Source organism: Siphateles boraxobius, unplaced genomic scaffold (genome assembly GCF_051911475.1).
Source record: "Siphateles boraxobius isolate OS27281-9 unplaced genomic scaffold, OSU_SipBor_1 6, whole genome shotgun sequence".
NCBI classification, from domain to species: domain Eukaryota; kingdom Metazoa; phylum Chordata; class Actinopteri; order Cypriniformes; family Leuciscidae; genus Siphateles; species Siphateles boraxobius.
This window is the reverse complement of record NW_027509186.1, coordinates 4,402,376-4,421,102: the sequence shown is the minus strand read 5'-3', so window position 1 is coordinate 4,421,102 and position 18,727 is coordinate 4,402,376. Positions and strand designations below refer to the sequence as shown.

General features: G+C 42.8%; 1 non-coding gene across 1 annotated transcript; it reads right to left on the bottom strand.

Moving 5' to 3' along the window:
- Positions 1–6,870: 6,870 nt before the first annotated feature.
- trnam-cau (transfer RNA methionine (anticodon CAU)) lies at positions 6,871–6,944 on the bottom strand. Its single transcript has one exon. It is a non-coding gene; the product is annotated as a tRNA-Met (tRNA).
- Between the last annotated feature and the right edge of the window lie 11,783 nt (positions 6,945–18,727).

The following is an 18,727-nucleotide window of genomic DNA, read 5'->3' as shown; positions in this document are numbered from 1 at the left end:
CAAGCTCATCAACACAATCTATTCCTGCCAAACTCTGTTCATCCACGGCCTAGGAGGAAGTATTACATTAGATTTGAAGTATTTCAAGAAGGTCAAACATCAATAAATATAAAGCATACTGGTATTTCTCTTACAACTTGCTCTGAAGATGTAGATTGTCCAGGTAACCCAGACGGGACCCCCAGCAGGTGAATGGACTGGACAGGAGGAGCAGACGCATGTTGGACCCCCAGCAGGTGAGTGGACTGGACAGGAGGAGCAGATGCATGTTGGACCCCCAGCAGGTGAGTGGACTGGACAGGAGGAGCAGACCCATGTTGGACCCCCAGCAGGTGAGCGGACTGGACAGGAGGAGCAGACGCATGTTGGACCCCCAGCAGGTGAGTGGACTGGACAGGAGGAGCGGGTGCAGACGGGACCCCCAGCAGGTGAGTGGACTGGACAGGAGAAGCGGGTGCAGATGGGACCCCCAGCAGGTGAGTGGACTGGACAGGAGGAGCAGACGCATGTTGGACCCCCAGCAGGTGAGTGGACTGGACAGGAGGAGCGGCTGCAGATGGGACCCCCAGCAGGTGAGTGGACTGGACAGGAGGAGCAGACTCATGTTGGACCCCCAGCAGGTGAGTGGACTGGACAGGAGGAGCAGATGCATGTTGGACCCCCAGCAGGTGAGTGGACTGGACAGGAGGAGCAGACGCATGTTGGACCCCCAGCAGGTGAGTGGACTGGACAGGAGGAGCAGACGCATGTTGGACCCCCAGCAGGTGAGTGGACTGGACAGGAGGAGCAGAAGCATGTTGGACCCCCAGCAGGTGAGTGGACTGGACAGGAGGAGCAGACGCATGTTGGACCCCCAGCAGGTGAGTGGACTGGACAGGAGGAGCAGATGCATGTTGGACCCCCAGCAGGTGAGTGGACTGGACAGGAAGAGCAGACGCATGTTGGACCCCCAGCAGGTGAGTGGACTGGACAGGAGGAGCAGATGCATGTTGGACCCCCAGCAGGTGAGTGGACTGGACCGGAGGAGCAGACGCATGTTGGACCCCCAGCAGGTGAGTGGACTGGACTGGAGGAGCAGACGCATGTTGGACCCCCAGCAGGTGAGTGGACTGCACAGGAGGAGCAGACGCATGTTGGACCCCCAGCAGGTGAGTGGACTGGACAGGAGGAGCGGGTGCAGATGGGACCCCCAGCAGGTGAGTGGACTGGGCAGGAGGAGCGGACTGACCAGAAAGCTCAGGAGCACAAGAAGCAGGTAGCACTGAGATCATATCAGATGTGTCCAAAAGTAAATCGGCAAGAGTGACCTCAATATGTTCAAGTTCTTCAAAGCCCTCATCAGTCTCTACTGGCTCTTCCAACTGCTCCAGCAATGTATCCCTCCTCGGAGTCTGGCGCCATACACTGTAGAGGTTCATTGTTCTGCCTCAACAGGTACTGCACTCCAATCAGTTCACCTGAAAATGCAAAACCAATATTAAAAAAAAAAAAAAAACTACATAGAAACATAGAAAGAACTATGAGCATAAACATACAATATTAAATACAAATACCTGTGTACTTTGCGGGTGGTGTAAAAGAAGGAATCAGCTTCCTGCCAAAAACCTTCTCATAATCTTTATTCACGCTGTGAACCAGCTCGCCCGAGTATGTGCGCAGGCCCGAGGTCTCTGCCTCCAGAGCAGCTGCTGCCCTGTTGTGGTTCCAGCGATGTAGCCCATCTAGTAGGTAGATCTGGAAGTTGAGCGAGTTTGCACTGTTTCCTAAAGTAAATACAAAAAAACGGCAAAAAGGAAAAAGGTCAAGTATTTCTGTTAAACATAAACATTATTGAGTTGGACGTACCTGGAATGAACCGGTTTAAGTGACAGTGGAATGACTCCAAAGATGTAGAACCTCTGGCACAGCGCAGTGTCTGCAGTTGCACTCCTCCCTTGGTGATGGTGCCAGTCTGTGTGTACAGCGCCACACCAGGTGGGTCCTGAATGCACTTAACATGTCTCTTCTGAACACGCCAGATGTGCTGCATTCTGATGGGGTCCAGAAGAGGAACACCAAGGGCATCCTTACCCTTGTCACTGATGAGCTCACTGATGAGCTGATCCAAAAGCCGGATGGTTTGGTCTTCTCCACGAGTCCTCCTCCTGCAGTGCAGCTCTAACTCTTCTTTTTTTATGTGCCGATCTAGCTGCTTCTCCGTCAGAGCCATCAGGCCTTGCTCTTTTAGCTGTGCTCTTTTTGCCTCTCTCAACTTGTTGACATCAGCAGCATCCCACTCAAAAATACATGCTGATATGCGAGCCATGAAAGTGGGATAGAGCTGGTGTGCATCAGTGGTGCATCCCACAGCCAGGCGTCGCATATAGTGCCAGATGTCGAGGCGAACAATCAAGTTAGGCCATCCAGCAAATCTGGCCTTCAGCTTGGTCTCACCCACATCCTTGCAGCAGCCACAGTCCACATAGAGAGCAACAGGAGGGTCTACACCTGCAGCTTTATACCTGCGAGAAATAATTATCAAAAATAATTAAAGAATTTCATCATCAAACAACAGTAAATTACAAATGCAAATTGTAAATAGTAAATTCTAGACAAGTTAAATTACATGTAAGTGAAAATGTATTACAGGTAACATACTCTACCAAGCCAGCTGCCATAAGATCCAAACCTGGTCCCTCACCAGCAGTCAAGACACTGATGAGCACTTGACCCATCTCGTTACCAACGGATGTCAGCCACTGTGCAGTGCCTTTTGCCGGTCCTGAGAGCTTTTTGGTGATCTAAAACAAACATATATATTAAACCAATAGTAGCAACACCTTCAATGGTTCTATTGCATTAATATAGAGCTTATGCGTGTAATGTCATAAAAAAATTTAGTGGTTATCTCTGCAATGTTATTCTTGTTTTAATCTTTGAATTGTCCCTCAATTTGACATTCCATCTTATGTTATTGTTTAAGTTGTTCATTCATTTGAGGTTCCATTTCTATTTAGATTTAAATATAAATAGAATTTGCATAACCTCAATACTATAATAATTAAAGATGTACCTTTCTGGTGGAATCCAGTTTTAAGAAGGATCCATAAGTGGAGGTGATACTAGCCTTGATATCCTCCAGCCTGAACAGGATGTCTTGGCTGTACACCACTGAAAGCCACTTATAGCTGGGAATTGCCACAGGTTGGGGAGGCTCTTCAAATGTTGGTGGCATCAGGCAACTTTTGCTGGTAAAAGAAGCACACTCGCTGGTATACCGCGCAACCCTTTTCAGCCACTCTTCACTGTGGTTCTCTTTCAATTGGCCAATCAGTCGGACAGGGCCATTCCCCAGACCACGTTCCCGTAGGAGGCGTATCACCCTGATGTCACAGGCATATCTGTAATAAGAAATAAATTAAATATACATGGATAAGCAACTGACAAAAATCACACAATAATGTAACATACCGGCGGGTAAGAATGACCCTAAACTCAGAACGATGGGCCATGTCCAGCTGCTCAAGTATTTCCCTATTCCAAGACAGGTAGCTGCGGCGGCACTTGGAGCAAATCAGAGTCTCTGTTACCAGGTTGTAAAAGCGGTCAATGTCAAGGACCTGACGCACCCGTCTGTGAATACCTCCACTAGTCAGAGGGCTTTTACAGGCTTGGTCCGCGCACAGCAGCCTGACTTTCCACAGCCTATACGGCATCCACAGCAGTAAGGGATGGGCAAAAAATCTGGCTGATGTTGGTGCCTGGTGGTAAATAAGGGATGGCTGTGGAGGGAAATACCACAACTGGAGATGGTCCTGGAGCTCCAAATTCCCACGAGCACCAACTCTGAACAATCCTGTGGAGACCCGTTGGTGATCCTCCTGGGGCATGGTTTTAGGCCACAGGAGAGGAACTGCAGCAGAGTGCTCAGGCTGGAATGCGCTCTGTAGACAGAAAAGGACAGGTCAAATAAAGACAAAAAAATACTAACCAAACATAGTAACAAGTGCAATGTTTTACCACATTCACTCCTAAACTCTGCCCCTCCACTGGCCGATGCCGTTGTTTTGGAGGCGGTAATGGAGGAGCAAGAAAAAATTATTCTGCACTTGGAGGCTGTGGTGGAGAGATGGTTTGAGGAGGACCACCTGCTAGCACTGGAGCCTCACACACACGGGCAGCTGCATTTGTAGCAGTGGTTGAATGAGTCTAAAAATACAAGGTATAAAAAAATTGTATCATTGGAATTTTTTTTGTAGCAAAGAAATAATAATTATTCATTACTTACATGAGCTTTCCGTCCAACATGTAAATTTGGCTTTGCACCCTCCACATGCTTTCCACCAAATCTGGCCTTATTAAACTTTAAAGAGAGAAGTATTAATATGACAACTTTGAACCATTTTAAAACACATGCCATCATATGTACCGAGGAAAGGGTGAGCTTGGGCCTTTTCACCAAACTTGCGGGTGTAGTGTCAGCTGTGGGACGTTCTACTGGAGCAATGGTTGGGAGCTGAAATATGACAAGAATATATAAATAAAATATTTCCGTTATGAATTCTCTCTCACATAAAGCTATAAAATCTACCTACCATTAAGGAGCTACATTGACCACTAGTTGATTGGTCTGCACTGCTTGTGGGTCTAGATGAGGCTGTAGGCTCTTGCTGCTGCATAACAAAAATGTATAAAACAGTGCATATATACAGTATGAAATACAGTATGAAAGACTTAGAAAGATGATGGACAAAATCACCAGTGATTTAAAGAAAGCACAATACTACTGTTCTATTCTATGTTAATAGTATAAACAATAATGTATAAGAACCCCTTTCATGCAAATGACGTGACAAATTTAGATGTGGGTTTTTTATTCAGTTATTAGTGATGTAGTTAGTTTCAACCTTATGACCTTCTTTTACCTACTACGCAATTTCCTCTGCTGTGGAACAGACCTGTTGCCAAACCACCCCAGATAGAAACAACAGAAATTGTCCAAGAATACATTAATGTTAAGAAATACCACATCTTTATATTGTGTGCACACTGCATCAACTGTAGTTAAACTGAAAGAGCCCAAATTAGCCTACCTTATGAGGATGAAATCCACACAAACACATCTGTGGCTGGGAGAAAAGCGTTAGCTATCCTCTCAGCTGAAGAGGGCACTTCTCTATCTGTAAACAAAACAAAAGATGCCACTTATATTTATTTGAACAAGTTCTTGTTTTATGCTCATACTGTACATACTGAAAATATAATATGTGTACTACTCAAAATTAATATATATATATATATATATATATATATATATATATATATATATATATATATATATATATATATATATTCCTTTTGATACTTTTTCTACATACCTTCTGATACAGACTGTACCACTTATTTTGCCTTGGAGCAGGTCGGTTACCTGCATCTGATGGCCAGACACCAGTGGAGGCAAAAGACCTAAAGCGCGAGACCCACTCAGTATCATCCATAGCCTTGTGGCTTTTGGATTGTTGTTTGGACATTTTCTGTTTGAAAATAAGTTTCGTTACTGACAAAAATGTACAATTGCCAAGCTCGATGATAACGTTAGCTATAGCTAACGTAACGTTAGCTAACATTACCTATACAAAAAAAATAAGTTTTGCTTGCTGACTGAAGTTACACAAAGTCAGACAAAATCGAAAAAAACTATTTACATTACAAATTGAGCTTTGACAATTATACCCTATTACTTACAATTACAGCTAACGTTAACTTACCTGATCGTTTTAAGGAGCAATCTTGCTATTCCTAAAATACAGAAAATGTTTATTAACAATAAATACAATAACTATAAATAACATAACGTTACCTGAGCGGAATATAAATTACAGCGGTGAAGCATTTATGCTCAACGTGCGGTGATTGGTGTATGAAAAATGGACATTGCCATTTCATTGGACGGCCAAAAAAGAGAATATTAGCGGAGATTGGATGGAATCTGCTCAAACTCAAAGATGGACAAAAATGGACTATGTGCGGTGATTTGTCTTTGAAAAATGGACCTTGACATTTCATTGGACGGCCAAAAATGGAGCTCGTAACGTAATTGGTTTTGTAAAAGATGGAGCTCGACATTGTATTGGATAGACTTTACAGACGCACGGCTGTCAGGTACCGCCAACGAGGCACTTGCTGTGCGTTCAGGTCGCAGTCTCCCCTGGAGGCGTGGGTTCGAATCCCACTTCTGACAAACCTAACCTTTGGCTGCGGGCATAAGCTAGAGTCTTTAACCCTCTGGCAAGTTTATCCAGAAATGCAGTAATGTTGACAAAGCACTGCAATTAACCAAACATTAAAGTAACACTGACCTGCAGTACATGACCTTTATAGTAACACTTTAGTGCAATGTATGGGATTCTATGGCACTTGGAATTTCAAGTCATGACATTTCAGAAAAAATGGACATGTTGATTGAATCGGATTCAACTGAATTTCACGAAATAACATGTTGTGATGTTTACCGGAAGAAGATGCAGTAGAATTTCATGGCAAGGATTCTTGGAAATTTCTTGGAATGAAATGTCATGGGTTTGGGGGCATGGGGTGGAGTGTCATGACACAAGATTCAAGGAATGTCATGTAAAACATTACATTAGCATTAACAAGACATGCCATTAGAATGAAAGAATGATATAAGCCTTAACAAAACATTGTAACAACACTGACACATATGACATGAATATGAGAGTAATACTATTACTGCTTTTGTTCAACATTAGTCTTAAAAAAACACTGGATTTCAATTACAGTGCATATGAAAGAATGGACAAAGGCATTAAAAGGGAATACAGAAAGCAGCTCCTTTATTTACACGGTCCCGTGTATCAAAAAGCACCATTCTGCCCCGTGTGAGGCTCGAACTCACGACCTTCAGATTATGAGACTGACGCGCTGCCTAACTGCGCCAACGAGTCATGTGCTCTGACTCAGGTGAGCGGTGAATCCCTAGATTCTAGATCATCTGCCATTCCGTGTAGGTCCAAAAATGCTGCTCACCACTGGTTGTCATGTCAGGATGGCCGAGCGGTCTAAGGCGCTGAACGCCAGCTGCCGAAGGATAGTCTGTCAAAATGGGGATAATGTTGAACAATGTTGAACGCCACAGCCAATCACGTCGACGCGCTATAACATTTGCAGCCAATTAGAGAGCGCCATTCTCGACATTATAACATTTGCAGCCAATCAGAGAGCGCCATTCTTGACCTTTTCCTTATCATTTTCGACATTTGACCTATCAGAGTACAAGGAAATGTCGATGGCACGTTTACGCTTAGCACCGCTAGGAGGAGGAGTCAGGAAGCTAGCCAAGTGTCAATCAAGTTGCCGAACTGAGCCGAAGGTGTACGAGGTAATGACATATCCTGAGGGGCGTGTCAGAGGTCAAAAAGTTCAGACGTCGAGCATCACTGTCACGGAGGTCAGGCAGCATCATTTTAACGGAGGACTGCGAAACTTATTTTTCGGTAACTTTAACTGTATTTTCGGACAATGTAATTTTATATTTGTATATAATTGTATATATTATAATTGTAAATATCGTGTGTGCTTTTTTTAAAGAAATAATTTGTATTATAGTAGTTTTGTTCAAAACTATATAACCTAACCGTTAGCCCCCCAACAAAAAAATGTCTGGCAAAAAATCCCATAAAGCCATGTCAGATACTGACTGGATTGCAAGGCTAAAAAAGTTTGCCAGCACAGGAGTTTGGCCATCAAATGAGGGTAACAGGCCAGCTCCTCGACAGAAAAAGTGGCATGACGTGTACCAAAGGGTGAGTGTGCTTTTGTCACCTTTGCATGATGTAATAATTGTAATCCTAATCATTTAATTCAATGTCATCATTATTTATAGATATGTATGTAGATAATGTTGCAGGTATTTGAGATTTATGTTTATTTATGTAAAAAAAAAAAAATTTTTTTTTTGCACTGGAAGATTCAGAGATTTGAGGCAGTGGGGGTGGGGATGTTGAGTGAATGGATGTTTTTTTGAAGGTGTGAAATGTTCCTCTCTTGTTCTTTTAAAGAACATGAATAAAAATAAATGACAGACTACAATAAATTAATGTGGCATTCATACTGATAAGTTAGAAATGCATGTATTCTATATTATATGTGTGATAATGTTTACAGATTGAAAGATGTCCGATGCAGTCTCGCGGCCATACAACCTTGCTCGGAGCGGTCCCAAAGTGCATATGTGGTTTTCACACTCAAAAGGTAACAATGTAAAGATGTAACTTGTATTTTTTATATATATATATAATTTACTGAACAAATTCTTCTCGTTCAACAATTATTGTAGCCTATGTATTTTTGTGGTTGTCTTAAGCAGGCCACAGCCTCTATTGGACAAGCACCAAGGGTTGTTGAACAACAGTCTGCCGCTACTGGACCAGCACAGGAGGTCATGGTGCAGAGTCAGCGTCAGCTCCCACCCCAGCCTACTTCTAAAATTATACCAAGTTTGTCAAAGGTAATAACATTTTTTTTATATATAATTGCAGTTTTAATATGCGTTTAGTATAAAGGTTTAAGTTCAGTAGAAATGGCTGGTATGTTTTTACACCTACCTGCCAGCTGTGACACCTTGTACAGGGGCGGCTGTAGTCTGCTTATTGGTCAGTTTCACTGTCTCAGGTTGGTTTAGATAAAGTAAAATGGTGAAAGAACAATGTAACCTATGTGATCTCTCTTTCTTCTCTGGGCTCTGCTCTTGAATTCTCCTCTTCCTCTCTAATTGGGCTTTGCCATTATGGGTTAAAGGACACTCACGTACTTCATGGCATCTCTCTTGATTTTTCCAACTGGCTACTGAAGCTACGTCTTTCATTCTGTATTTCTCAGGTAACATTCCACTAATGCACAATTAATTATACACGTATTATTAATTAAGTCATCATGAATCTGCTTTGTTGCCATTTCAAGGGTAACCTTCTTTCTCTCAAGGATAGCTAAACTTTAGTCTAACTGGAAAGAAAGGCTTTAACAAAGAAATGGCCCCTTAAACGATTGGCTTCAATGACCCCTATATGTTTAAACACATTGAAGACCTTTCTCAAACACAAAACAAGTCCCTATTTCATTTCTGGAAGCTGTGTTAAATAAGCAAGCACTGCATTCAGATATCAAATACAGACATTAAAGAATACATGAAAAGAACATTTCAGTAATCACACTGGTAACTTATATAAATAAAGTAAAATCTCCAGAGAAGTCATTCAATTCATTTGATATTTAGAAGGAAAAATATTGATTAATACCTTAATTATAATCAATCATTACATATACATTGAAGCAGCAGTGGATTGCAATCCACCCCCTTCACTGTTAATAAACGCTTTCTCTTACAAACTATGTGCAAACTATTTTTGATTTTAAGTAATTTTTAAAAGGTACTTGTTAAATTACTATATACTCACATTCTAGCAATACCTTCCCACACATTTTTCTATTCTAACTGTGCTTATTTCAATCTGTATAAGTAGTAGAGTGTGGTAATACACAGACAAAAAAATAAGTTAAAGAAAGAAAGCAGGTCCTTTAGTTATATAATGAATGATAGGATCAATAGATATTTTCTCATTTTACATTTTATTATATTTTTGGCCAATGTGCTGTTACAATTCAATTTGTCTTTTCATTGACATTGTTTTGCCCTTTTTTAGTTTACCAAGCCAAGATTTGGTGGGTCCCACATTGCTGCTGCAAAGCCAAATCTGAGTGTGGCTAGGAGACCATCTCAGGCTGTTGACCAACCCAGCGCAGCAGTGTCCAGTGCCCCTACACCAAGCACCACTGTCTCTGTAAGTACTGGCATAATCCACATTGCATTCTAAGACACATTCCACATCTGTGCACTTTTTAGAAATATATTTTGTATGCAGGAAATCTTATCATAATGAATTAAGAGCAATACTATACAGTTTTCACACAATATGCAGTCAGTGAACACATTTCCACAATGCTTACATTTTCTTAACAGAAAAGCTATACCTCCCAACAAAATTATGGATTGTTTTTGTAGTATTTACAAATGTTAACACACACCACCCCACAATAGCAAAAACAATATTCCAAACCTTAGATACAGTATAAAAGCCTCGGCTTCTTCAATGATATCAGTTCAAAAACAATATATCTCAGCTGATAATAAACAAACAATTGAATAATTGACACACACCTGATTTATGTTGGGTAAATTGGGCCAACCATAGCTGATTCCAGTCTGGCTTAGACTCAGTGGCAGGGATTATTTTTTTCTGTTACATTGACACTTATACATTAAAAGGAGGACTTTGAGGAGTGATGTTTTTGGAAACAGAAAAAGACAAACACTGTAATGTCTGGACGAGGAAGAGTAAGAGCAAGGGGCCCAGGGAGAAGAGCAGGCCCAGTGAGATGTGCAGTGACAGATGCAGTGAGAGATGCAGTGATATGTGCAGTGAGATGTGCAGTGAGATGTGCAGTGAGATGTCCAGTGAGAGGTGCAGTGAGATGTGCAGTGAGATGTGCAGTGACAGATGCAGTGAGAGATGCAGTGAGATGTGCAGTGAGAGGTGCAGTGAGACGTGCAGTGAGAGATGAGAGGTGCAGTGAGATGTGCAGGGAGAGGTGCAGTGAGAGATGAGAGGTGCAGTGAGAGGTGCAGTGAGATGTGCAGTGAGAGGTGCAGTGAGAGATGAGATGTGCAGTGAGAGGTGCAGTGAGATGTGCAGTGAGATGTGCAGTGAGAGGTGCAGTGAGAGGTGCAGTGAGAGGTGCAGTGAGATGTGCAGTGAGAGATGAGATGTGCAGTGAGAGGTGCAGTGAGAGGTGCAGTGAGAGATGAGAGGTGCAGTGAGAGGTGCAGTGAGAGATGAGATGTGCAGTGAGAGGTGCAGTGAGAGATGAGAGGTGCAGTGAGAGGAGCAGGGCCAGGGAGAAGAGCAGGCCTAAGGACTTCCAAGGGCTGCAAGAACAGTAGTCAGTGATGAAATTCGTGCCACTATCATTGACCATGTAATCAACCACGGTCTTTCGCTAAGAGAGACTGGTACACAGTAAAGGGAAAAAAAAACTGATTTGCTTTTTACTGGAATACTGTACATGTGGACATACAGTTCCCAACCAATAAATTTAGTGTAAAAATGGTGGATTGCATGTTTTGTATGCAAATACCTGTAAAACTGAAACACAAAAGTCTATGAAGTTTTTGTAATACAATATCCAGTATTTTGAAACCTGGTGTACTTTGATTGACTGCATGTACCTTGTGAAGTGAAAACAAGTGTTATTCTTTGACAGAATAATTTCATTCTGAGTCAGATTTCCAGTGTTTTGGTAAAGTTAGTGTGTGCAGAGAAAGATGTGTTCTATTTTGAAATGAAGAGTTAGTATATATTTACAGTTTTTTTCAATTGTTTACACGCAATTTTGAAAACCTCTACCTCCTTCTCCTCTTCATCTACCTCCTTCACCTCTTCCTCTACCTCCTTCTCCTCTTCATCTACCTCCTCCTCTTCCTCTACCTCCTTCACCTCTTCCTCTACCTCCTTCTCCTCTTCATCTACCTCCTTCACCTCTTCCTCTACCTCCTTCTCCTCTTCCTCTACCTCCTTCTCCTCTTCATCTACCTCCTTCACCTCTTCCTCTACCTCCTTCTCCTCTTCCTCTACCTCCTTCTCCTCTTCCTCTACCTCCTTCTCCTCTTCATCTACCTCCTTCTCCTCTTCCTCTACCTCCTTCTCCTCTTCCTCTACCTCCACCTCCTCTTCATCTACCTCCTTCACCTCTTCATCTACCTCCTTCACCTCTTCCTCTACCTCCTTCTCCTCTTCCTCTACCTCCTTCTCCTCTTCCTCTACCTCCTTCTCCTCTTCATCTACCTCCTTCATCTCTTCCTCTACCTCCTTCTCCTCTTCCTCTACCGCCTTCATCTCCTCTTTGAGCCCCCCCCCTCTTATTCTCACTCTTCTTCTTCTTCTTCTTCTAGCTCCTTCCATTTTTGTTGAAGACAGGTGAACTCACCTGCTGCCTTTAATAGCACTCCTGAGTGATGCGTTTTCAAATTAGCACATGTGTGCTTCCACGCCTGATGGATGTGCATATCCAATTCATTCATTAGTGTGGTCAATGGCAATCCGGGGCTTTGTAATGACAAGGAAGTAACCTCACAATCCTTATCTGTGCCTAAAGTGTGAAAATGTGTGTAGAGTTTTACAAATCACTGTGTGTAATGTTTTGCTAAAAGGGTAAAGCAGACATTGTGTGTAATGTTGTGCAAATCTGTGGAGGGGTTTTGCTCATTGGAGTAGAATTTTGCAAATTGCGTGGACATTTTTATTTTAGTGTGTAAACAATCATAAAAATCTGTAACAAAATGTGTTCTTGAGAAGAAAATTATCCATGTGGCCAATTGTGTTTTGTTGGTGTGAGTCTGTGTTAAGAGTTTAGGAAAAAGTATCTGAAGTATGGGTAAGCGCTTGTTAGCGATTGAAAAAAACTGTAAATATGTCACGAAGACTGCTGCGTGAGGAAACTTCAGGAGACGGAAAGCAGGTTAACAGTCTTTAATGAAAAAACAAGGCAGAGCCGAAACGGCCGATCAACAGAAATGTCTCAAAATGTTCGTGAAGAAACAGAGAAGCGCTCGCAGCAGGTCTCGTGGACTGGAGAAGCGCAGATCCCTCACACCTCTTCTGGACTCAACACAGGTAACCGCTGATCTGGTAAAGTAGCAGGTGGATAACTGACAACTGGACTAGACAGGACATAACAAATAACAGGAGATCAATAGCGGTAACAAACGTGACGGTCAACAATAATCCGACAAACTAGAGTGGAACACAAGAGACTAGAAATAGAGAGAAGCTAATGAAATGATAGAGAACAGGTGCGATAATGAGAAGATGAGAAACAGCTGGGGAAGATAAGTGAATGAAGAGTGAGAGCGAACAAAAGGGAACAGATACAGAGAATGACCAGAAGAGGGAGACAGAGACCAATAAAACACGAGAAGGGAACCAGGATCATGACAAAATACTTTTGAAAACAGATTCAAATAAGCGGCGATCCTAAATTGCAATATTATTTCCCACTATTACTGTTTTTGACTGTATTTTAATCATATTTCAAAAACAAAAAGAATCTTACTGAACATAGACCTTTAAACAGTATTGTATAATTCCATCTAGGATTAGTTAAAATTATTGGACAGTTATGACTGTTTCTTTCTCTTGTTATATATGCAACATATATTATATTTCATTGCATGTTGTCTCGGTAAGTAATTTCAAATTTTATTGGTCCAAAATAATTGAATTTGCATATTAACTGTCACAACTCAGTAGAGTCACACAAATTAGTGCTAGCAGCTGACACAATTCTGAAAACTATTGGAACAAATGTATACATTTTATTCTATAACCTTAAGTACGTATTTGACATCCAATATTTTCTATTTTATATGAGGGTAGTCTTGGATAGATAAAGCGGTAATTAAATAAATGACCTGCTAGACTAAATGTTTTGTCTTTTTCCTTCACAGACTACTCCTTCGGGGGCATTACTGCAAGATGCATCTGCAGTTCGACTGCATCGTTTGTGGTCGGACACTTTGCCACCAGAGGATCACAGGTGGATTGCCAGCAGGCTTTTTAAAATGGGGCCCAAGGGAAAACCAGAGCTTCGAGACAACCTACAGCTCTGGTATTACCCACCACAGCCAGCACTTATTTACAACCAGGCTCCAGCTCCAGACAGATTTTTTTGTCATGCTCTGTTGCTGTGGATGCCGTACAAGCTGTGGAAGATCAAGGCTCTCTGTCCCAATTCTGCCTGCGGGCAGCATCAGCTGACTGGAGGCGGTCTGCACAAAAGGGCACGGCAGGTTCTGGACATCGATAGGATGTACAACATGGTCACAGAAACCCTCATCTGTACCAAGTGTAAAGCCTCGCATGTGTCCTGGAGTCAGACTGTCCTGCAACAGCTGGATCTGGGCCATCGCTCTGAATTTCGGGTCATCCTCACGCGGAAGTAAGGGCACTTTAATTCCACATCCAGTTGATAGCCCATCATCACATATGTTTGCAAATACTTTACAAATCAATTATGTAAAATATATGAATGTGTGGATTTTGCTTTTCCTAAGGTATGCCTGTGATATGAGAGTCATTCGGCTCCTGCGTGAGCGTGGCCTAGGCAACAGTCCCACGCGGGTCATCAAACAGCTGCGTGAGAACCACAGTGTGGAGTGGCTCCAGCGTATGGCCCGGTACACCACCCAATGTGTGGACTTCCTCAAACGACCCGGGGTGTTGCAAATACAATTCCAGGAACCTCCAGAGCCTACAGTGGTCCCAAGCTGCAAGTGGCTGCTCACCGTGTACAGCCAAGACATCCTGACAAGGCTGGATGAAATCCATGCAAGGATAACATCTACGTATGGTTCAGTCTTGAAGATGGATTCCACTAAAAAGGTTAGCAGGGGATTTTTGATAATTTATGGTGTTTACTGTTATATCATTATCAGAGCATGAGTATCATATTCTACATGGTGTGATGTTTCATTGCATTGCATGCTTCCTGTCATCTACAGCAGATCACTAAGAAGCTGGCTGGGACGGCAAGGGGAACGGGACTCTGGCTTACCTCTGTTGGCAATGAGTTTGGTCAGGTTCTCATGAGTGTGCTGACAGCACAGGAAGGAGCAGGACTGGACATGATGGTCGATGGTCTGGTGAAAAGGTACCAGCAGGCTAGTGTGGATCCACCTGCTGTTTTGTACGTGGACTGTGGCTGCTGCACTGATGTGGGCTAGACCAAGCTGAAAACCAGATTCAGAGGGTGGCCTGATCTCATGATTCGCTTGGACATCTGGCATTTTATGCGCAGGATTGCCATGGGGTGTACAACTGATGCCCATCAGCTGTATCCCATCTTCATGTCACGGCTGTCAGCGTGCATTTTTGTGTTTTATGTTTCTATGCTTCGCAAAGCAAAGAGAGAGCTGTTGATATCCCAGGGTTGGCCTGCGCTGACAGATGAAGATGTCAACAAGCATCTTACCAGGAATGAGCTGGCACTCCATTGCCGGAGGAGGACCTGTGGAGAGGAGACTACCATCCTTCTCCTTGAGCGGCTGCTTACAGAGCTCCTGAGCAGCAAGGGCAAAGACTCCCTGGGTGTTCCTCTCCTGGACCGAAAAAGGATGGAGCACATCTGGAATGTCCAGAGGAAGCATGTGAAATGCATTCAAGACCCCCCTGGTGTTGTGCTCTATACAGAGACAGGGAGCCTAAACAAGGGAGGTGTGCTTCTAAAGACCTACAGATGTGCCAGAGGCTCCACTTCTCTCGAGTCCTTTCATTTACACCTGAACCGTTTCATCCCAGGTATTGTCTTTGTCACACACACTGTGCATGTGTAAAGAAAGAGCATTAAGTGTTTTTGTGTGTTCCTTTAACACCTCCTAAACACTGTTGTGTCTATTTACAGGGACCAGTGCAAACAGTCTGAACTTTCAGATTTATCTGCTGGAGGGTCTACACCGGTGGAACCAGGACCGGGAGGCTGCTTCCCTGTCATCGGAGCCATCAGCTTTGCGCAGCTACACAGGAGAACTTGTTCACTGTGTAAACGGCAATTATGAAAAGCTGTTTGGCAGGAAAGTGGTCCCCACGTTTTGTCCCCCTGCATGTTACACCGGTGAGAATTATTGTATATATTTTTTATTTTATCAACTTGCAATTTCTGTGTAACCTCCATCTATATGTCAGATTTAACCCTATAGAGTCGATTGTATCATAATTTATATGCAAGTTTCTAAAGGACTCTAAATGATCAACATGATCAAAACTTTTTAGGAAACATGCCCTCTGTCGTCTGATTGATTATAGTCTTTTAGTATAATTGTAAAAGTGTCCACCTTCAGCTCGTGCTTCACGTTTCTTTTCATTGTGAAACCTTTACTGATTTTATAAAGTAATTGTAAGAATAACTTTTATATTGTTACTAATATTTAATGACTAGTTACTAGACTGAAGCCGCTTGGGTTCACTTGATTAGAAAATCATGTTACATGTAAATATCAAAATGATCATCAGACTTTTCTCTCAATCATCATTGTATTGCATTTCATTTCATGTTTTGCCCACATAATTAAACGTGTTGGGCCTCTAAATAAAACTGTTTTGTTTTTTTTCTCCTTGACGATGAGCTCTATATTCTCACACTATATGAGCTACTACAAAAGCCTAATGTATCAAATATGATACACAACATTCTATTTAATTTCCGTTTGTTTATTGTTTTTATTTCAGGTGAGCTCATTGGAGTGCAGTATCTGTTCCAGCAGACTGGTCAGGCACTGCAGGACATGAATCCTGACTCTGAGCAGACGGCAGAGCTCATTGAGACCTCAGTGTGTAGGAGCGAGATGAGGGCTTCTGTGACATCAGCGAGGATCACACAATAGCAGATCCGGAGGCTGTTCTGTCACCACCCTCTTCCACACTGACACTGGGTTCTTCCACCCTGGTCACCAGCAGTGCCACACCTGTACTGGGCTCCACATCCCCTTCACTGGTCCCTGACCCCAAACTTGTCCTCACACAGTCTCCTTCATCACCTGGACCCTCAGGGACTGCTGTCACACCTGTTCCCTCTGAAACATCTGTTTCAACTCTCCCCTCAGAGCCAGAGGATGCTTGTCAGGATGTTGATGAAGAAGAGACGGTAAATACTACTCCTTTGTATGTCTTTCAAATTAACTAGAATAATTATGATGAATTAACATCCAGTGCTTTAAATCCAGACTTTCCACATATTTTACATTTAAAAGTACAGCCTAAACTCATTTGTAAGCTGCAAATACACATCAAGTCAAGTCATCTTTATTTATTTGGTGCTTTGTAAAATGTCAAGAATGGCGCTCTCTGCTTTGTACTATACAGTGCTTTACGGTGATAAACAGGAAAATAACACAATCAGTTATGGAATTATGCATTAGACAGATGTGATGTAATAATTGTATTGCATGTTTGAGTTTTTTAATAGGCTGTTGACTACCAAAATATCCCGGGTTATCAAGATGTGGACCAGCTTGCAGAATATCTGGTGGATCTCCGGGACCACCCAGCCCTCAGCCTGACCAACCAGGAAGCCAACACCATAATTGCTCTTTGGCAGAACCTGGATGACCGGGACAAGGAACGGGTGGTGTATGACAGTCGATGCCGAAAGAGACTGCTGTGTGGACGCTTCAAGGTCCCGAAGAAGCCCACTCACCCTGGTGTAGAGAGCACCACCAGATGTGTGCTGGGTGCAAGCAGCGCACCTGCTCAGTGGCCTGACTGTTGCCGTCTGGTGGAGACCATCTTCATCAGACTTTGCACTGTCCACCCAAGCCCCAAAAGAAAAGGCAAGGGAGCCCTGTCAAGATGGTCTCTGATCCTGCAAGACTATCGCAGGATAAGGCAGCTTGTACTGGGCAACAGCTTGGTGATGGGAGGAACATCCATGCAGCTGGTGGAGGTTAACCAGAACACCCTGATTCAGTGGTATAACAAAAGACAGAAAAAGCAGGAGCTGTCTGTGCTGCTTCAGGGCATTCAGTTGCCTCAGCCCCTCCCTGTAGCTCATGAGCCTCTCCAGGTAGCCAAACGTCTACGGACTGAGCCAGAACAACCAGGGGAGCAGCACCAGTACAAGCTACCAGAGAGCACAGCTGGTCAGGCAAAGCAGAGGCAGACTTCTGTTGGGCGACCCCCTCTCAGACCCAAGGCACCAGCGCAGAGTCAGACGTTGCTGACACCATCTGCATCTGGAGCATCACTGCAGATGGTACCAAATATACTTATACCATCAGCACCAGGTTTCCAGGGTGTGCCAATGTTCCAGGCTGTGCCAATGTGCCAGGGTGTGCCAATCTTCCAGGGAGTGCAAATGATCCAGGGCATCCCAATGGCCCAGGGGATGCAAATGGTACAGCCACTGTTACAGCCAACAGCTGTACACGGCACCTGCTTACCCGCTTCACCAGCTGCCAATCCAGACGCCATGCCCAAGAGACCCTACAGGAGAACCGTAGAGGCCAACACTTGCAAAAAATGTGGGCAATTTAAAACAAGTGCAACAGGACATGACCAGTACAGGGGCAGGGTGTACTGCCCACAGACTGAGACTGTTTCAAAAGAGGTGTGGTTAGAGGAAATGCGGAGAACCATTTCCAAATAATGTATATATTTTCATGTATATAGCATCATGTATATAGTGTGAACAGTTGTTTAAATAGTTAATACTTGTGTTGAATATTATTTAACTGTTTTTTTAACGTTATTTAACATTTTAACTTTTTATTTCTTGTTTTTGAAAGCCTGTTTAACTCTTCATTTTATTTATTTATTTTTAAAACATGTTACCAGTATTTAACATTTTAATATTCATTACTGTTCTGTTGGCATGACTGGAAAATAAAAACAAATTGGCAAGTGATTTCTTTTTGACTTTGACTTTCATATAACACTAGTTCATCAGAACACTGCAACAATATAACTTTTGTATATAAAAAATATAATTTATACATTTTGTTATTCTTGTGATTGACATTTTCAGCATATTAGTTACTATTTAATGGGTTGCATCTTTGTTCATTACAAATAACAGATTTGCAAGTGTCTTGTTTGAATGTAACCTAAAAAAATACTTAATCAGA